General features: G+C 48.9%; 2 protein-coding genes across 9 annotated transcripts in view; one reads left to right on the top strand and one right to left on the bottom strand.

Moving 5' to 3' along the window:
• LOC140458521 (hydroxylysine kinase-like) overlaps positions 1 to 17,865 on the bottom strand; it is a 69,015-nt gene extending 51,150 nt beyond the window's left edge. Inside the window, exons 1-2 of one of the 3 annotated variants that reach the window (XM_072553265.1) lie at positions 17,780 to 17,865; positions 16,483 to 16,580 (exon numbers count right to left, since the gene is read on the bottom strand). The gene's annotated coding sequence lies outside the window, so the exon portion shown is untranslated. Of the gene's footprint in view, positions 1 to 2,530; positions 2,679 to 16,482; positions 16,581 to 17,779 lie in introns of those variants that run through there. The other 2 variants (XM_072553260.1, XM_072553262.1) reach the window with 2 other exon arrangements.
• An 872-nt stretch (positions 17,866 to 18,737) lies between these two features.
• The window catches only part of psma4 (proteasome 20S subunit alpha 4), a 35,162-nt gene continuing 33,317 nt past the window's right edge, over positions 18,738 to 20,582 (top strand). The window contains exon 1 of one of the 6 annotated variants that reach the window (XM_072553253.1): positions 18,738 to 18,822. The gene's annotated coding sequence lies outside the window, so the exon portion shown is untranslated. The other 5 variants (XM_072553259.1, XM_072553255.1, XM_072553254.1 and 2 more) reach the window with 5 other exon arrangements.

Below are 20,582 nucleotides of genomic sequence, written 5' to 3'. Positions count from 1 at the left end.
CCCCTCCCTACAAAGTGTCCTGGTCAGCCCACTGCCCCTCCCTACAAAGTGCCCTGGTCAGGCCAGTGCCCCTCCGTACAAAGTGCCCTGGTCAGCCCACTGCCCCCCCCTACAATGTGCCCTGGTCAGGCCAGTGCCCCCACCCCCCCCTACCGATTTTGCTTTTTCCCACATGTGCAAGCATCTCAGATTTTGAAGGTAATCAGTTGGTGGACTGTTGGTTGTCAGCCGGCTAGAAGGCAACTCCCCACCAGGAAGGAGAGCGACAGGAGGGGAGTTTGACAGGGTCTCAGGATATGGGATTTTATTTGTGGGTCACAGGTGAGCGGTCATGGTTTCTGGCCTCTCCAGCCTTTGAAGTAGTTCTGGTTGTTCAGAGAGGCCACAGTGGGTCCTTCAAGTGAATTAAAAAAGAGATTCAGACACAGGATCATAGAATCCCTACAATGTGGAAGGAGGCCATTCAACCCATTGAGGTTACACTCCCCTCTGAACAGCATCCCAACAGAACATCTCCCCCCCAACCCTATCCCTGTAACCTCACATTTCCCATGGCTGGCCCATCTAGCCTCTACATCCCTGGTCACTACAGGCAGTTTTGTGCCAATGTATGCCAATGTTTATTGTCCATTTTTAGTTGCCCAATTGCTAATCACTGAGCCTACATGCTACCCATTAGCCCACCCAAAACTGGAGTCAGCAAGGCTGTGTCATCACATTGAGACTCTTCTCCATCATCCTTGCTGTAACACTACACTCCATATCCATTAAGCATCCTGTTGGAGTGGAACTTCTCTGCAGGATGGGTAGGAAACTGTTCAACTTGTGTTGCTCCAAACCCGAAGCAAGACCGCCTCAACCTCTGTCATCGACTGCACTACACATTTGATGCTTGCACTCAAAGGCTGAGCTCCAACCAACATCAACACATTCATGGACACATGAGAGAATGGGCCTTATATTAAATATCCAGAAGATAAAGGCACTCTACCAACCTGACATTCATTGAAGTCAATGGTCCACATACCTGCCATCACACTGGCACTTATATATTTCATTACATCTTTGTGTGGCTTGCAAAATATTGGCTGGACAACAACATCTTGTTAATGAAGAAATAACTTGTGGTACAAGATGCACAGTGTGCTCAATGCTGGTTCTACATTAATACCAAAAGGAGCTGCCAATATACGCGACCATCCTTTCAGCTCACTGCCTCTGTATGTGTACGTGCAACCCAAGGTGCACAGACGTGATGCCGCTTCCATCCTATTCTAGCAATGACTGACTCTGCACTGAATTGGTCAAACGGCTCTGCGAGCTGTTTCAATCAGTTCCAGAGGAGTTTTCCACATATACAATGAAGGATTCCTTTACATTCACTAAGACTATACATGGGTCTATAGGTGAAACTATCAGTCTCGCTCTGCCACTGAGTAATAGACACAAGTGGTTTTCTACTCAAACAGCACGTTACTGTCAAGCAAATGATATGAGTTTAAGTAGCGATGTGATGCCAGGTATGTACGTTGTGTGTTGGACTGTGGAGAACAACACATCCAGTTGACCATTTGCAGCAGACAGCTGACCAACTGTGCTCTACCAGCCTGAGCTTCAAGTCTCCAAACAGTATGTCCACCTTTAGATGTGATTCTGTTGGACATCATTGATTAAATGGACTGAACTATGCTGAGAATTACGCCAAATATCAATTTCAGATGATCTTTAGTGTTCCCAGTGTGATGTGTGCTGATAGCTCCATATATTAACACACTGGAGCCTGATTCATGTCAGCAACAGGAATTCATACATACATTGTACCTTTTACATTGATAATAAAAAGGTCATGAAAACTGTCAATTGCTACTGTATTCCCATAGCAGTATTCTGACCAGAATGGGCAGGCCATTTCAGGAACTAAGAACTGTTCTTGTTGCACCTTGTTATCAACTCCAGCCCAACCCATGGGCAGTCTGTTCTCATGCTGAATAAATTGGTGTTCCCTGTTATCAAGTTTGTTTCTTGTGTCTGAATGAGAGCAAGCTGACCTTTACCCTTATAACAATGTTAACTTCTGCACCAGCAAGTAATTATTTGTAAAACTGCAAACATTTAGGAGTCTGTGAAGGAGATAAAACACCACTTTCCCTGTCTGCATCACCCAGACCTACTGCCAAAGAAATCACATCAGGCAAAGTACAAGACAAGGGAACAGTGGGTCAGCAATGTCTTAGAGACTGATTGAAAGGTCATGGGGAAAGGAGGACTAAGAAATGCAGGGAGAAGAGAATAGGAAAGGACAGAATGGGAGAAATGCTTTGAATATTCATTTAAACGGGTTTAATGAAAGCTATTGATTGCTGTTCCTGACAACTCACACAGACCCGAACATTGTGGGAGCCACACATTCAATTTCAAGGGAATCAGACACTTTGAGAGTTAAATACAAAGTTACACACAAAGCTTGTGTTCACTGTACACTGCTCATCACAACACACGACTCTCCTGATCCCTGGTAACCTTTTCTTACCTTTTCTTCGGAACCGCACGACGGCTTAAAGTCCCCTCCCACAGTCCGATTGGGATGAAAATCAAATACAGCCGTGTGACTACAAAACCCAGAAAATGTGTTCCTCTGCTTTTAACAACACGATGGAGTCTTCAGTGATGTCAGACTGCCTCAGGAAAGATTGGGAATAATGCAGAGTATGGGATGCAGCTGCCAGTTAGAGAACAACAGGATCCCACAAGCAGCGATTAGATATATCTAATCCGCAAATAAACCAGTTATGATTATGTCAATTCGAATTGCAAGAACAGATTTGAAGGGCTAAATGGCCGCTTTGTTGTCACTGCTTTTTGACAATCTCGATAAATCTCATTTCAATCATCCAGCGAGTCAGGGAATCCACCCAAACTGAACAACAGCTCGGGCTGTTTTATGGTGAGTTTGAATCCTAACCATGGATTGATGAAATCTCTGACCCAGTGAGATACAAACTCTGAAATCCCATCTCAGAGAGTGGAGCACAGCATTACAGCAGATAGTTCAATGTCATCTGGAGGGAGTGCCGCACTGTCAGAGGGTCCGTACTGAAGGAGTGCAGCACTGCCAGAGGGTCAGTACTGAGGGAGTGTTGCACTGTCTGAGGGTCAGTACTGAGGGAGTGTTGCACTATGGAGGGTCAGTACTGAGGGAGTGCACTGTCGGAGGGTCAGTACTGAGGGAGTGTTGAACTATGAAGGGTCAGCACTGAGGGAGTGCAGCACTGTCAGAGGGTCATTACTGAGGGAGTGCTGTCCTGTTGGAGGGTCAGTACTGAGGGAGTGCAGCACTGTCAGAGGGTCAGTACTGAGGGAGTGCTGCACTGTCAGAGGGTCATTACTGAGGGAGTGCTGTCCTGTTGGAGGGTCAGTACTGAGGGAGTGCAGCACTGTCAGAGGGTCATTACTGAGGGAGTGCTGTCCTGTTGGAGGGTCAGTACTGAGGGAGTGCAGCACTGTCAGAGGGTCAGTACTGAGAAAGTGCAGCACTGTCAGAGAGTCAGTACTGAGGGAGTGTTGCACTGTCAGAGGGTCAGCACTGAAGGAGTGTTGCACTGCCAGAGGGTCAGTACTGAGGGAGTGTTGCACTGTCAGAGGGTCAGTACTGAGGGAGTGTTGCACTGCCAGAGGGTCAGTACTGAGGGAGTGTTGCACTGTCAGAGGGTCAGCACTGAAGGAGTGTTGCACTGCCAGAGAGTCAGTACTGAGGGAGTGTTGCACTGCCAGAGGTTCAGTACTGAGGGAGTGTTGCACTGTCAGAGGGTCAGCACTGAGGGAGTGTTGCACTGCCAGAGAGTCAGTACTGAGGGAGTGTTGCACTGTCAGAGTGTCAGTAATGAGGGAGTGTTGAACTATGAAGGGTCAGCACTGAGGGAGTGCTGTCCTGTCAGAGGGTCAGTACTGAGGGAGTGTTGCACTGTCAGAGTGTCAGTAATGAGGGAGTGTTGAACTATGAAGGGTCAGCACTGAGGGAGTGCTGTCCTGTCAGAGGGTCAGTACTGAGGGAGTGTTGCACTGTCAGAGTGTCAGTAATGAGGGAGTGTTGAACTATGAAGGGTCAGCACTGAGGGAGTTCTGCACTGTCAGACGGTCATTACTGAGGGAGTGCTGTCCTGTTGGAGGGTCAATACTGAGGGAGTGCAGCACTGTCAGAGGGTCAGTACTGAGGGAGTGTTGCACTATGGAGGGTCAGTACTGAGGGAGTTCTGCACTGTCAGACGGTCATTACTGAGGGAGTGCTGTCCTGTTGGAGGGTCAATACTGAGGGAGTGCAGCACTGCCAGAGGGTCAGTACTGAGGGAGTGCAGCACTGTCAGAGGGTCAGTACTGAGGGAGTGCCGCACTGTCGGAGGGTCAGTACTGAGGGAGTGCCGCACTGTCGGAGGGTCAGTGCTGAGGGAGTGTCACACTGTCAGAGGGTCAGTACTGAGGGAGTGCCGCACTGTCGGAGGGTCAGTGCTGAGGGAGTGCTGCACTGTCAGAGGGTCAGTGCTGAGAAAGTGCAGCACTGTCAGAGAGTCAGTACTGAGGGAGTGTTGCACTGTCAGAGGGTCAGTATGAGGTAGTGCAGCACTGTCACAGGGTCAGTACTGAGGGAGTGCAGCACTGTCAGAGGGTCAGTACTGAGGGAGTGTTGCACTGTCAGAGGGTCAATACTGAGGGAGCATTGCACTGTTAGAGGGTCAGTACTGAGGGAGTGTTGAACTATGGAGGGTCAGTACTGAGGGAGTGCTGCACTGTCAGATGGTCATTACTGAGGGAGTGCTGTCCTGTCGGAGGGTCAGTACTGAGGGAGTGCAGCACTGTCAGAGGATCAGTACTGAGGGAGTGCTGTCCTATTGCAGGGTCAGTATTGAGGGAGTGTTGCATTGTCAGAGGATCAGTACTGAGGGCGTGCTGTCCTGTCAGAGGGTCAGTACTGAGGGAGCGCTGCACTGTCAGAGGGTCAGTACTGAGGGAGTGCAGCACTGTCAGAGGGTCAGTACTGAGGGAGTGTTGCACTGTCAGAGGGTCAATACTGAGGGAGCATTGCACTGTCAGAGGATCAGTACTGAGGGAGTGCTGTCCTATTGCAGGGTCAGTATTGAGGGAGTGTTGCATTGTCAGAGGATCAGTACTGAGGGAGTGCTGTCCTGTTGGAGGGTCAGTACTGAGGGAGTGCTGTCCTGTTGGAGGGTCAGTACTGAGGGAGTGCAGCACTGTCAGAGGATCAGTATTGAGGGAGTGCTGTCCTATTGCAGGGTCAGTATTGAGGGAGTGTTGCATTGTCAGAGGATCAGTACTGAGGGAGTGCTGTCCTGTCGGAGGGTCAGTACTGAGGGAGTGCTGTCCTGTTGGAGGGTCAGTACTGAGGGAGTGCAGCACTGTCAGAGGATCAGTACTGAGGGAGTGCTGTCCTATTGCAGGGTCAGTATTGAGGGAGTGTTGCATTGTCAGAGGATCAGTACTGAGGGAGTGCAGCACTGTCAGAGGGTCAGTACTGAGGGAGTGTTGCATTGTCAGAGGATCAGTACTGAGGGAGTGCTGTCCTGTTGGAGGGTCAGTACTGAGGGAGTGCTGCACTGTCAGAGGGTCAGTACTGAGGGAGTGCTGCACTGTTGGAGGGTCAGTACTGAGGGAGTGCAGCACTGTCGGAGGGTCAGTACTGAGGGAGTGCTGCATGTCTAGACAGTCAGTCCTAAAATAACCCACGCTGTCAGGGATAATTAACCAGGTTAGGCTGGTGAACTCAGAGAGGCCCCCTGCAAGTAGTGGTGTGGATAGTATGAACCTGCTGACCTTGTTGTTTGACAAGGTTGTAGTAGACACTGTGGGTTTGAAAGGTGCTGCTGAAGAAGATTGACTGATAGTAAGCGGCCTGAATTGTCTGATCACTTGTTGGATTAGTGGTGCTAGAAGAGCACAGCAGCATCCAACAAGCAGCGAAATCGACGTTTCGGGCAAAAGCCCTTCATCAGGTACTCTATGCTATCTCTCCCCACCCCCACCCTCCTCTAGCTTATCTCTCCACGCTTCAGGCTCACTGCCTTTATTCCTGATGAAGGGCTTTTGCCCGAAACATCGATTTCGCTGCTCGTTGGATGCTGCCTGAACTGCTGTGCTCTTCCAGCACCACTAATCCAGAATCTGGTTTTCAGCATCTGCAGTCATTGTTTTTACCTTGATCACTTGTTGGACCTTGCAGTGCTCAAAATTATAGTATATTCATTGATCAATCTCATATTATGGTATAACTACAACCAGTGCAGATCATAGTACTGTAACATGTGACTGTTTAGCTTCGCATGACAACAAAATGCACTATGGGATTGTGAACAGAGTGATGACAATACACAATAATGCATTAGAGTTCCTGCTGTGAGGATGACAGGACTCTGTTTAATTTACATGTCACTTAGATCCAGAATTCCAACATTGAAAATGACAGAGATGCTGTACTCCCAGCTGTTTGGCCCTTGTCAAGAAATCATAATGCAGTTGTGCCCATGGACTTTGTTAACAATGTGTTTAAGTTTGTAATTGTATAGTCTTTTAGATTTCAACATACCCTGTAATACAATTTATAAAGCTTAGTAACCTTTGTGTGCTTCTGTATTTAGACCACAGACATTGGAGTAGAAGTGGGCCATTCAGCCCATCGGGTTTGTTCTGTCATTCAATGAGATCATGGCTGATCTGATAACTCCACTTGCCTGCATTTCCCCCATAACTCTTGGTTCCTTACTGGTTACAGCCCTCTGCAGTAAACTAGTCCACAGAGTCACCCTCCGAGATAAAGAATTACTTCTCATCTCTGTCTCAAAGGTCAAAGGGTGGTGGTGGAGGGTTGCTCACTTGCAGGAATTCCAGCTTCCTCACCTGACGAGTCTGCAGCGGCCAGATTTCCTCTGGAAACTCTCAAACCTCTCATGCCTCCACCCCCATTCCCCCCACCACCACACCCACTCCAGTTACGGGCTCTGCCCCCACTCCCAGCTCCACACCCACACCAGATCCCAGCTCCCGGCCCTGCCGAGTTTTCACCATCCCTCCAGACCTCCCACTCACTGAGGACGAACGATCAGTCCTCAACAAAGGACTCACCTTCATCCCCCTCCGTCCACGCATCAATGAATTTAATACACCCCGTGACATCGAACAATTCTTCCATCGCCTCCGCCTCCGAGCTTACTTTCACAATCAGGACTCCCGCCCACCTTCCGAGGACCCCTTTGCCCACCTCCAACACACTGCATCCACCTGGACACCCCGTGCTGGCCTATTACCTGCCCTCGACCTCTTCATTTCCAACTGACGCCGGGACATTAACCGCCTCAACCTGTCGTCCCCCCTCCCCCACTCCAACCTCTCACCCTCACAACGCACAGCCCTCCAATCCCTCTGCTCCAATCCCAACCTCACCATTAAGCCAGCAGATAAAGGGGGCACAGTGGTAATCTGGCGCACTGACCTCTACAACGCTGAAGCCAGAAGCCAACTCGAGGACACCTCTTCCTACTGCCCCCTCGACCATGACCCCACCCCCCATCACCAAACCATCATCTCCCAGACCATACAGAACCTCATCACCTCAGGAGATCTCCCACCCACAGCTTCCTACCTCATAGTCCGGGAACCCCGCACTGCCCGGTTCCACCTCCTTCCCAAGATCCACAAGCCTGACCACCCTGGCCGACCCATTGTCTCAGCATGCTCCTGCCCCACTGAACTCATTTCTACCTACCTCGACACTGTCCTACCCCCTCATTCCAGGAACTCCCCACATACGTTCGAGACACCACCCACACCCTCCACCTCCTCCAAGCCTTCCGTTTCCCCGGCCCCCAATGCCTCATCTTCACCATGATATCCAATCCCTCTACACCTCCATCCGCCATGACCAGGGCCTCCAAGCCCTTCGCTTTTTCCTCTCCCGACATCCCCAACAGTACCCTTCCACTGACACTCTCATTCGTTTGGCTGAACTGGTCCTCACCCTTAACAATTTCTCCTTTGAATCCTCCCACTTCCTCCAGACCAAAGGGGTAGCCATGGGCACCCATTTGGGCCCCAGCTATGCCTGTCTCTTTGGTGGCTACATAGAACAGTCGACCTTCCGTAATTACACCAGCACCACTCCCCACCTATTCCTCTGCTTCATTGATGACTGCATTGGCGCCACCTCGTGCTCCCGCGAGGAGGTTGAGCAATTCATCAACTTCACCAACACATTCCACCCTGACCTTAAATTTACCTGGACCATCTCTGACACCTCCCTCCTCTTCCTGGACCTCTCTATCTCCATTAATGACGACCGACTTGACACTGACATTGTTTACAAACCCACCGACTCCCACAGCTACCTGGATTACACCTCTTCCCAACCGACCTCCTGCAAAAATGCCATCCCGTATTCCCAATCCCTCCGCCTCCGCCGGATCTGTGGGCGGCACGGTGGCACAGTGGTTAGCACTGCTGCCTCACAGCGCCGGAGACCCGGGTTCAATTCCCGCCTCAGGCGACTGACTGTGTGGAGTTTGCACGTTCTCCCTGTGTCTGCGTGGGTTTCCTCCGGGTGCTCCGGTTTCCTCCCACAGTCCAAAGATGTGCAGGTCAGGTGAATTGGCCATGCTAAATTGCCCGTAGTGTTAGGTAAGGGGTAGATGTAGGTGTAGGGGTATGGGTGGGTTACGCTTCGGCGGGGCGGTGTGGACTTGTTGGGCCGAAGGGCCTGTTTCCACACTGTAAGTAATCTAATCTAATCTAATCTAATCTGCTCCCAGGAGGACCAGTTCCACCACAGAACACACCAGATGGCCTCCTTCTTTAGAGACCGCAATTTCCCTTCCCACGTGGTTAAAGATGCTCTCCAACGTATCTCGTCCACATCCCGCACCTCCGCCCTCAGACCCCATCCCTCCAACCGTAACAAGGTGAGCCCCTGGTGCTCACCTTCCACCCTACCAACCTTCGCATAAACCAAATCATCCACCGACATTTCCGCCACCTCCAAAAAGACCCCACCACCAGGGATATATTTCCCTCCACACCCCTTTCCACCTTCAGCAAAGACCATTCCCTCCATGACTACCTGGTCAGGTCCACGTTCCCCTACACCCACCCTCCCATTCTGGCACCTTCCCCTGCCATTGCAGGAATTGCAAAACCTGCACCCACACCTCCTCCCTCACATCCATCCAAGGCCCTAAAGGAGCCTTCCACATCCATCAAAGTTTTACCTGCACATCCACTAATATCATTTATTGTATCTGTTGCTCCCGATGCAGTCTCCTCTACATTGGGGGAGACTGGACGCCCCCTCGCAGAGCGCTTTAGGGAACATCTCTGGGACACCTACACCAATCAACCACACTGCCCTGTGGCCCAACATTTCAACTCCCCCTCCCACTCTGCCGAGGACATGGAGGTCCTGGGCCTCCTTCACCGCCGCTCCCTCACCACCAGACGCCTGGAGGAAGAACGCCTCATCTTCCACCTCGGAACACTTCAACCCCAGGGCATCAATGTGGACTTCAACAGCTTCCTCATTTCCCCTTCCCCCAACTCACCCCAGTTCCAAACTTCCAGCTCAGCACTGTCCCCATGACTTGTCCTACCTGCCTATCGTCTTTTCCACCTATCCACTCCACCCTCCCCCCACTCCCGACCTATCACCTTCATCCCCTCCTCCACTCACCCATTGTACTCTATGCTACTTTCTCCCCACCCCCACCCTCTTCTCATTTATCTCTCCACCCTTCAGGCACTCTGCCTGTATTCCTGATGAAGGACTTTTGCCCGAAACGTCGAACTTACTGCTCCTCGGATGCTGCCTGAAGTGCTGTGCTTTTCCAGCACCTCTAATCCAGAACTCTCAAACATTCACTTGCTGAACAAGTATCTTTATGTAGTGGGAGAGGGAAGGGATCACCAAATTATAGAGCAAATTATTCAGCAATTCCAGGAAGAGATAATTCCAAATCTCTACACATTTCGTCAAAGTAAGTGATCATCCCTCTTGGCCCAGAAACCTACAGAGGGTGGAACAGGTTTTGGCACACCCCTTTAGAATTGGTGTTCTGTCTGTTATACAGCTGATTTGCTATTCAGAAAAAAACACAATCATCGAGTCATAGAGATAATATAGCATGGAAACAGACCTTTTGGTCCAACACATCAAAGCCCACCCAGATATCCTAACCTAATCCAGTTCCATTTACCAGCACTTGGCCCATATCCCTCTAAACCCTTCCTATTCATATACCCATCCAGATGCCTTTTAAATGTTGGAATTTTACCAGCCTCTATCACTTCCTCTGGCAGCTCATTCCATACACGCATCACCCTCTGTGTGAAAAAGTTACTCCTGAGGTCCTTTTTAAATCTTTACCCTCTCACCCTAACCTATGCCCTCTAGTTCTGGACTCCCCCAACCCAAAAAAATACCTTGTCTATTTAGGTAAAGACCTTTGCCTGAAACGTCGATTTTACTGCTCCTTGGATGCTGCCTGAACTGCTGTGTTCTTCCAGCATCACTAATCCAGAACCTTGTTGATTTACCCTGTCCTTGCCCCTCATGATTTTATAAACCTCGGTAAGGTCACCCCTCAGTCTCAGAGGCTCCAGGGAGAACAGACCCAGCCTATTCAGCCTCTCCCTATAGTTCAAACCCTCCAAACCTGGCAACATCCTTGTAAATCTTTTCTGAAAACTTGGGCAAAAAGTGGCCTAACCAATGTCCTGTACAGCTGCAACATGACCTCCCAACTCCTTTACTGAATACTCTGTCCAATGAAGGAGAGCATACCAAACACCTTCTTCACTATCCTATCTACCTGCGATTCCACTTTCAAGGATCTATGAATGTGCACTCCCAGCTCTCTTTGTTCAGTAACACTCCCTAGGACATTTCTATTCAGTGCATAAGTCCTGCTCTGATTTGCCTTTCCAAAGTGCAGCACCTCACATTTATCTAAATTAAACTCCATTTGCCACTCCTCAGCCCACTGGCCCATCTGATCAAGATCCCATTGTAATCTGAGGTAACCTTCCTCACTGTCCACTACACCTCTAATTTTGGTGCCATCTGCAAACTTACTAACTATACCTTCTATGTTCACATCCAAATCATTTATATAAATGACGAAAAGTAGTGGACCCAGCATAAGTCCTTGTGGCACTCCACTGGTCACAGGTTTCCAGTGTGAACAGAAACCCTCCACCACCACCCTCTGTCTTCTGCCTTCAAGCCACTTCTGTATCCAAATGGCTAGTTCTTCCAATATTTCATGAGATCTAACCTTGCTCACTGTCTCCCATGGGGAACCTTGTTGAACGCCTTACTGAAGTCCATCTAGATCACATCCACCTCTCTGTCCTCATCAATCTTCTTCATTACTTCTTCAAAAAACTCAATCAAGTTAGTGAGGCATGATTTTTGATGCATAAAACCATGTTGACTGTCCCTCATCAGTCCTTGCCTTTCCAAATACATGTCCATCCTGTCCCTCAGGATTCTCTCCAACAACTTGCCCACCACCGGGGTCAGGCTCACTGGTCTATAGTTCCCTGGCTTGTCCTTACCATTTTTCTTAAACAGTGGTACCACGTTAGCCAACCTCCAGTCTTCCAGCACCTCACCTCAATGATACAAATACCCCAGCAAGGGGCCCAGCAAGCACTTCCCTGGCTTTCCACAGAGTTCTAGGGTACACCTGATCAGGTCCTGGGGATTTATCCACCTTTATATGTTTTAAGACATCCCACACTTCCTCCTCTGTAATATGGACATTTTTCAAGATGTCACCATCTATTTCTCTACATTCTATATCTTCCATGTCCTTGTCCACAGTAAACACTGATGCAAAATACTCGTTTAGTATCCCCCCCATCTCCTGCAGCTCCACATATAGGCTGTCTTGCTGATCTGTGAGAGGCCTTATTCTCTCCCTAGTTACCCTTTTATCCTTAATGTATTTTTAAAGTCCCTTTGGATCCTCCTTAACCCTATTTGCCAAAGCAATCTCGTGTCCCCTTTTTGCCCTCCTGATTTCCCTCTTAAGTATACTCCTACTGTCTTTATACTCTTCTAAGGATTCACTCAACCTCTGCTATCTATACCTGACATATGCTTCCTTCTTTTGCTTAACCAGAACCTCAATTTCCCTAGTAATCCAGCACTCCCTACACCTATCAGGCTTTCCTCTCATCCTAAATATATTGACTCTCAATTTCTTTATCTCATTTTCGAAGGCTTCCCATTTTCCAGCCGTCCCTTTACCTGTGAACATCTGCACCTAATCAGCTTTTGAAAGTTCTTGCCTAATACCATCAAAATTAGCCTTCCTCCAATTTAGAACGTTAACCTTTTGATCCGATCTATCCTTTTCCATTACTATTTTAAGACTAATTAAGTTGTGGTTGCTTGCCCCAAAGTTCTCACCTGCCCTGCCTGATTTCCAAAGAGTAGATCAAGGTTTGCACCTTCCCTAATAGGCACATCTACAAACTGAATCAAAAGATTTTCTTGTACACACTTAACAAATTCCTCTCCATCTAAACACTTAACAATATGGCAGTCCCAGTCAATATTTGGAAAGTTTAAATCACTGCTATAACCACTCTATTATTCTAACAGGTAAATGAGATCTCCTTACAAATTTGCTGCTATTAGGTCAAGCTGGTGATAGGCCATCCCAGAGTGTATTGCTACCTCTCAAGATCTAAATCGTTTCCATGTGGGACTGACAGAAAAGCAGAAGAGAATCTCCACCACCCCCCAAACTATTTTTTTAAGTGTTTGTCCACTCTATTGGACGAACTATGAAATTTTTCCACAAATGACAATTGTGAGATTCACTGTACATTTTCAGTCTCAGACTGATGTACATGTATTATCGCAGTAAGTGGAGAGAGAAGGGACATGGTGTAGGCTCTTCAGCTGGTTTACTATAGACCCTTACCATTCCAATATCCTCAGCTAAAAACTCTGGGGAAGCCCATCAGCTTCTCAACAGATATCCCGTGGGGGTGGGAGCTGCGTTGATTGCTTTAAGATCTGACTGGTGTCCTTTTCTTAGGAGGTCCCTGCTTTAAGCGAGCTACAAATCAATCCAACTAGTCAGGAGCTGTGTAGCAACAGCAGCAAAGGTATGGGATGGTGGGCACAGTTGGTATTATAGACAGTCCCTGACACTGAAGAATTGGCTACGTATGAGTCCAGGGGTCTCAGGGAGCAGGGTGAAGATGATGGGGGACCAACCTTGAAAAAGGGGTGCCTCTGATGAGCCACTCACCACTGTTTAATTGAAGGTCTCAGTAAGCACAAGGTAGGTGGACCACTCAATCCCACTCTGATCATTCCCGATTTTCTTTACTTGAACAGGGACACCCACAGCTTCTCAGTCCTCAGCTTGGCACTTTCTCCACAAACATTTCCTCGACTATTTCTCCTCTTCTTGACAAAACCTGTGACCTATGCCCGGGTGTCCCATTTGTGACAGTGCTGCTCCTTTAAGAAGATTATGCTGTCCTTGGCTTTTTTTTTCAGAGCGGTCTTAAAAGCAGCAATTCCAAAATGTTTAGGTTTGAAGGGTTTAGGGGCCAGTTTGATTATAGCTAACAGATACTGCCTCAAGAAAAAAAGCTTTCAAGCTTAAAATAAAACACTTGTGCATTGAAAGGGGAGTGACCAGTTCTCCCAGCTCAGCTTTTTTCTGGTTTGGTTTGGTCTGGCCATTCACTGAAAGCAGTCAGGTCAGTTGGGAAGCTGTTGGAACCATTGAAGCAGGTCCATGCTGATCATCCTTTTGTGCCAAGGGGAGTTTATGGGGATCGTTGCAAGTATTTGGAACAGCATCTTTAAGTTGGGGTATTCTGTTGGGTTTTCAGATAGGTTAAGTTATAGTGTTCTCTTTTGTTTGTGTTTTATTCGGTAATCTTGTAAATAAATTCTGTTTTGCTTAAAACTGTGATTGGGCTGGCTGGGTCACTATATGCTTTCCAGGTCCTGTATGGACAATTTAATCAGAATCGGACAGCAGCCAGACTGAGGAACATCATCTTCCCATTGAGCACAGTCATCTCTGGAGGAAAGTATCCTTTAATCCCCTCCAATCCCTCCAGACACCTGCATTTATCTCATTCAGGGATGTCCACATCCCTGATTCAGTACGAGTGATTGTGTCTTCAACTGTCTGGGCCCTAATGTCTGGAATATCACTAATCTCCACTCTCCCCCCGCACCCCTCCCCACAAGTCTTTTTGCCATCTATCTCACTTGCCCCCTGAAAACCCAGCCCTCTGTCCCAGCCACTGATTAGACACCCTAATATTACCCTAGCTAGGTCTTTATCTAGCTTTGGTTAATGATGACGCTGTGAAGTATCTCGGGATATTTTACTACAAGCAGGGTGCTGAATGAATGCAAGTTATGATTGTTGATTAAACTTAACTGTTCTTCTTGAGTTTTCCTTTCTGCCTTTGGAAAGAATGACTGTTTTCATTTTGCAAGGCTGTGGGGTAACCGGGATGGCTTTGAGTTTTGTGCGGTCATTTCCAGGTGATTGAGTTTAACTATACATGTTGGAGGAGGCCATCAATTGGGGTTTCGATTGTGTAGATATCAAGGGAAACATTGAAACTATAGTCTAGTTATGGGCTGGTTATGTTTGAAGGTTTCACTTATAATGTTTCACTCTGTAAATAAGTGTAAGGTTGAGTAAAGTCAAGTTTGTTTACTCCCGAAATGTCGATTCTCTTGCTTCTTGGATGCTGCTTTTCTAGTAAGATTGAGTAAAGATTGGTTCCTGTACCAGCTTTCACCAACTGACATTCTGCAGTAAAACAGTGATTGACTGTCCCTCCCATGTGCTCCAACATGAGATGAGTTTTAATCATGTCAGTGATTCAAATTCCTGGAGGAGAAATCTGGAGACATTAGTTAGTAATCCAGACAGTTGGAGTTCAAGGTCCACCACTGTATGTAACAAATTTAAATTCAGATCCAGTCCCACTTCAACATGGTGAACTCAGCCATTGTTCTGAAATAAACCATTTGGATGGTCATTCAATCCCTGCTGCGGCAGGTGAATGAATAACAAAAACTATCATAACCCTTTTTTTTCATTGATTTCTCTTGTTTTGCCAAATTCTTTGATACATTTACAGCTCACATTGGTAACATTGTGTATTTCTCAGAATGTGGGTGGGCATTGCTAAACTGAATGGCTTGATTGGCTATTTTTGAGGGGAATTAAGAATCAACCATGTTGCTGTGGGTCTGGAGTCACATGTAGGGTAGACCAGGAAAGGATGGCAGGTTTCCTTAGAACACAGGACATAGATATCGTGCCAAACCTGATGCCAAATTAAACTTCTGCCTGCTCATGGTCCATATCGCTCCATTCCTTGCATATTCACGTGCTTATCTAAAAAAAGCTCCTTAAATGCCACTTTCATATCTGCCTCCACCACTACTCTGGCAGGGCATTCCAGACTCCTACTACTCTCTGTATAAAAATACTTGCCCCTCACATCTCTTCTAAACTTTACCCCCTCACCCTCAATGCAAGCTCCCTAAAGTATACTTGTTTCAAAAATCTGATTCACAAACGATCATTGGATAAACATATAGATGAAAATGGAATAGTGTAGGTTAGATGGGCTTCATATTGGTTCCACAGGTCGGCGCAACATCGAGGGCCTGTACTACGCTGTAATGTTGGATTAGTGGTGCTGGAAGAGCACAGCAGTTCAGGCAGCATCCAACGAGCAGCGAAATCGACGTTTCGGGCAAAAGCCCTTCATCAGGAATACTACGATTACTACGCTGTAATGTTCGTTGTCCTATAGTCACAATTACTGAGAGGTAACTTTTACATTTATTAATCAAATGTAAATTCCACCACATATCATGATGGGATTTGAACCTTTGTAATAGTGGTCAACATGGGTTGTCAATATTCAATTTAACCATTTGACTTTTAATCCCGAAAACCTTTCATAAACTAAAAATAGTTTTAAAAATGACACATACTGACCTATAATCACCTAACTAAAAAAGAATCGAACTCAGAAAATGCTAGAAAAACTCAGCTGGTCTGACAGCAACTGTGAAGATGAAACAGAGTTAATGTTCTGAATCTGGTATAACTCCTTCAGAATCTGTGACGTGGAGGTGCAGGGGGGTTGGACTGGGGTGGACAAAGTTAAAAATCACACAAAACCAGGTTATAGTCCAACAGGTTTATTTGGAAGCACTAGCTTTCAGAGCGCTGCTAGTCCTGACTAGCCACCTAATCAAGGAGCAGTGCTCCGAAAGCTAGCAGTTCCAAATGAATCTCCTTCCGAACCGAAAAGAACTAACAAACTTGAACAAGAACTAAGCAATAATCCGTCGAGGCTGAAATTAACATGTCTATAAAAGAGAACTGAAACTCAGACTCAGCTGATACATACCTTTCTGGAAATTACCCATTGAGGTGAAAGGTTGTCTGCAGAGTAAAACAATGAGCAGACTTTGCAAGATACAAATGGACCTTCATCAACAGCTGTTTCTGAGGAACAAAGAAAGAATGGATTGGCAATCAAGAACTGGAAGGTACTGTCTGTCAACCTGCCTGTTTCGTTCTTAACTTCAAAAGTCAGTGCCAGTGAAAAACTGCCACGCAATCACGGCCATCGGAACCTTCACTGCTTCTGAGGAAACAGGACAACTGCTACTTTTGGGACTCATGTTTCAGTCTTACAATTCAAAGACTCTAGGAATTTTTAAACTACAAATGCCTGTTGGAATAGATATATTTCCCTTCTTTTTTGTGAACCTGACCAAAGAATGAAAGCACTCATCTTTCACAATTATAAGTTTACACCACGCAAAGTGCATCTGGGTAGCAGAACAGAGTGTAGAATACAGTATTACAGTCACAGTGAAAGTGCAGAGAGAATTAACATAGAATCATAGATTTCCTACAGTGTGGAAACAGGCCATTCAGCCCATTGAGTCCAAACCAACCCTCCGAACAGCATTCCACCAGACCTCTCCCACCCTCCATCCCTGTAACCTTGGATTTCACATGGCCAGTCCCACCCTAACCTGCACGTTTTTGGACTGTCGGAGGAAACCCGAGCACCCAGAGAAAACCCACGCAGACACGGGGAGAACGTGCAAACTCCACACAGAGAGTAACCCAAGGCTGGAATCAAACTCGGGTCCCTGGCGCGGTGAGGCAGCAGTGCTCACCACTGAGAGGTCACTAACATTTGAGAAGTCCATTCAAAGGTCTGATAACAGCAGGGAAGGAGTTGTTCTTGAATCTATCTGTAACTTTTATGTCTTGTGTGTGTGTCTGGGAGAAGATGGAGCAGAGTATAGCCGTGGTTGGAGGGGTCTTTGATTATAGACCGGCCTCTGGGCTCTTTGGAGAATTTACCCCAATCTTTGGGTTGGATTTTAAACTGCTCCCCACCCGCCCCCCCCCATGAAATCTGTGACTTTTAAAATCCATGGCTTTGCTCTATCTATCTGCTTTCCTTTGGGCTGTGTCCTATTTAATAGGTTGGAGGAGATTGTATAAAAACAGTACACACAGGTGTCACTGTCAGAAAAACTCAATAATTCCCTCAGAGAGGGCGGCCTTTTGGTCCAAAAATACTGGACCATTCCAAACCCTCGCCCTTTCACTGCCCTGATATTTCTCCTCGAGTTCAATGTAACTCCCCTGCAGGTCACGGGAGGGAGAAAAAGCACGCTAACCTTTTCCATTCCAACTTGACTTCCTATTTTTTTAAATCAGAAGGACTCAAAACTTCAACAGTCGCCAACAACCAGCTTGGAGCTTGTGGACGGAGGAGTCCTCCCCTCCGCCGGGTGGCACTGTGACCCCCAGCTCCAGTTGTCGGTGTGAGGAGTCCTCCCCTCCGCCAGGTGGCACTGTGACCCCCAGCTCCTGTTGTCGGTGGGAGGAGTCCTCCCCTCCGCCGGGTGGCGCTGTGACCCCCAGCTCCAGTTGTCGGTGTGAGGAGTCCTCCCCTCCGCCGGGTGGCACTGTGACCCCAGCTTCAGTTGTCGGTGTGAGGAGTCCTCCCCTCCGCCGGGTGGCGCTGTGACCCCCCAGTTCCTGTTGTCGGTGTGAGGAGTCCTCCCCTCCGCCGGGTGGCACTGTGACCCCAGCTTCAGTTGTCGGTGTGAGGAGTCCTCCCCTCCGCCGGGTGGCACTGTGACCCCCAGCTCCAGTTGTCGGTGTGAGGAGTCCTCCCCTCCGCCGGGTGGTACTGTGACCCCCAGCTCCAGTTGTCGGTGTGAGGAGTCCTCCCCTCCGCCGGGTGGCGCTGTGACCTCAGCTCCAGCCGTCGGTGTGAGGAGTCCTCCCCTCCGCCGGGTGGCACTGTGACCCCCAGCTCCAGTTGTCGGTGTGAGGAGTCCTCCCCTCCGCCGGGTGGCACTGTGACCCCCAACTCCAGTTGTCGGTGGGAGGAGTCCTCCCCTCCGCCGGGTGGCACTGTGACCCCCAGTTCCAGTTGTCGGTGTGAGGAGTCCTCCCCTCCGCCGGGTGGCACTGTGACCTCCAGCTCCAGTTGTCGGTGGGAGGAGTCCTCCCCTCTGCCGGGTGGCTCTGTGACCCCAGATGCAGTTCTATGTGGGAGGAGTCCTCCCCTCCGCCGGGTGGCGCTGTGACCCCAGCTGTGGTGGGAGTAGTCTTCCCGTCCTCCTGATGGCGCTGTGACCTGCGTCTCCAGCAAGGCGGCTGCTCTTGGGTCTCATCGTTAGGTGCGGAGCCGGGGAGACGGAGAGCGGGAGTAAGTGAGTGAGTGGAGGGGGGTGAAGAGACCCCAGTCAGGTTCTGGGGGGGCGGTGGTATTGGGCCTGGGGCTGTCCCGGACACGGCCTTTCCCCACAAAGCCCCTCTCGGGGCGGCGTGGTGGGGCACGGGCTCGCGCCGCGGTGAAGTTGCTGCTTCATCCCCGGGATGGGGAGGTGAGGGCCCGAGGCTGGGGCCTGTGTAAGTGGGGGACAAACCCTGCTGGGCCACGGGAGACAGCGGCTGGGCCTGGGCCTGGGGGTGGGGGTGATGAAGGGCCAGGCCCCTGGGGGAGGGTGGCGGTGGTTCTGGGGGCCCCGGCCCCGGCCCCGGCCCCGGCCCCGGCCCCGGGATCCCTGAGTCACCCCGAAGCCGGTTCCGTTTCGGTTTCGGTTTTGGGTTTGTGGGGCCGCGGGCAGTCGGAGGCCGGTCCCAGGGAATGTGGCCCCCGGCTCGGAGCTGGAGGGCGGGATGTCGGTTGTTTATAAAGACCGTGGTACAGTCAAACAAATGGGGCTGCTGGAAATCTGCAGCAAAGAAACAAAAAGAAATTGCTGGAGAAACTCAGCGATTCTTGTTCGGCAGCAGTTTCCAGGGATACATAGAAATGTGGGCTTCGGGAAATAAAACAGAACACTACAGCAGGCCATTCGGCCCACCATGTCTGGGCCAGCAATGATACCATTCTAAATTAATCACATCTATCTGCACGTGATAATCCTTCCCAAAAACACAGGGATTAACTGAATCAGGGCCTGTCTGTCCCTGATTGTTGTACACAACCTTTGTTGAAAAAGTTGCGTGCTGACAACTCCGGGTGAAAGGGTCATGAACCTGTGAACGATCATTCTGATTAGATTACATTACAGTGTGGAAACAGGCCCTTCGGCCCAACAAGTCCACACCGCCCCACCGAAGCGTAACTCACCCATTCTCCTACATTTACCCCCTACCTAACACTACGGGCAATTTAGCATGGCCAATTTACCTGACCTGCACATCTTTGGACTGTGGGAGGAAACCGGAGCACCCGGAGGAAACCCACGCAGACACGGGGAGAATGTGCAAACTCCACACAGTCAGTCGCGTGAGGTGGGAATTGAACCCGGGTCCCTGGCGCTGTGAGGCAGCAGTGCTAACCACTGTGCCACCGTGCCGCCCACACACTAATGCCTTCAAACACTAATGACAATCTGAGAGGTGACCAAGAGGAGCTGGTGTCATTTATCCAAAATGGGGAAGAATGTTAAGTCGTGGTAAGGTCCATAGAGTAGTACAGCACGGAAACAGACCCTTTGGTCCAACTCATCTATGCTGACCGGATATTCTAAATTAATCTAGTTCCATTTGCTAGCACTTGGCCCATGTCCCTCTAAACCCTTCCTTTCATATATGCCTTTTAAATGTTGTACCAGCCTCCACTACTTCCTCTGGTAGCTCATTCCATACACGGACCATCCTCTGTGTGAAAAAGTTGCCTCTTAGATCCCTTTTATGTCTTTTCCCCTCTCACCCTAAACCAATGCCTTCTGGTGCTGGGCACCCCCACCCCAGGGAAAAGACCTTGTCTATTCCTCTATCCATGCCCCTTTTATTAACCTCTGTGAGGTCACCCCTCAGTCTCCGACGCTCCAGGGAAAATAGCCCCAGCCTATTCAGCCTCTCTGTGTTGCTCATATCCTCCAACTCTGGCAACGTGCTTGTAAATCTTTTCTGAACCCTTACATGTTTCACAACACCCTTCCTGTAAGAGGGAGA

The sequence above is a fragment of the Chiloscyllium punctatum genome, chromosome 33 (assembly GCF_047496795.1).
Source record: "Chiloscyllium punctatum isolate Juve2018m chromosome 33, sChiPun1.3, whole genome shotgun sequence".
In the NCBI taxonomy this organism is placed as follows: Eukaryota; Metazoa; Chordata; class Chondrichthyes; order Orectolobiformes; family Hemiscylliidae; genus Chiloscyllium; species Chiloscyllium punctatum.
This window is presented reverse-complemented; position numbering and strand designations above follow the sequence as displayed.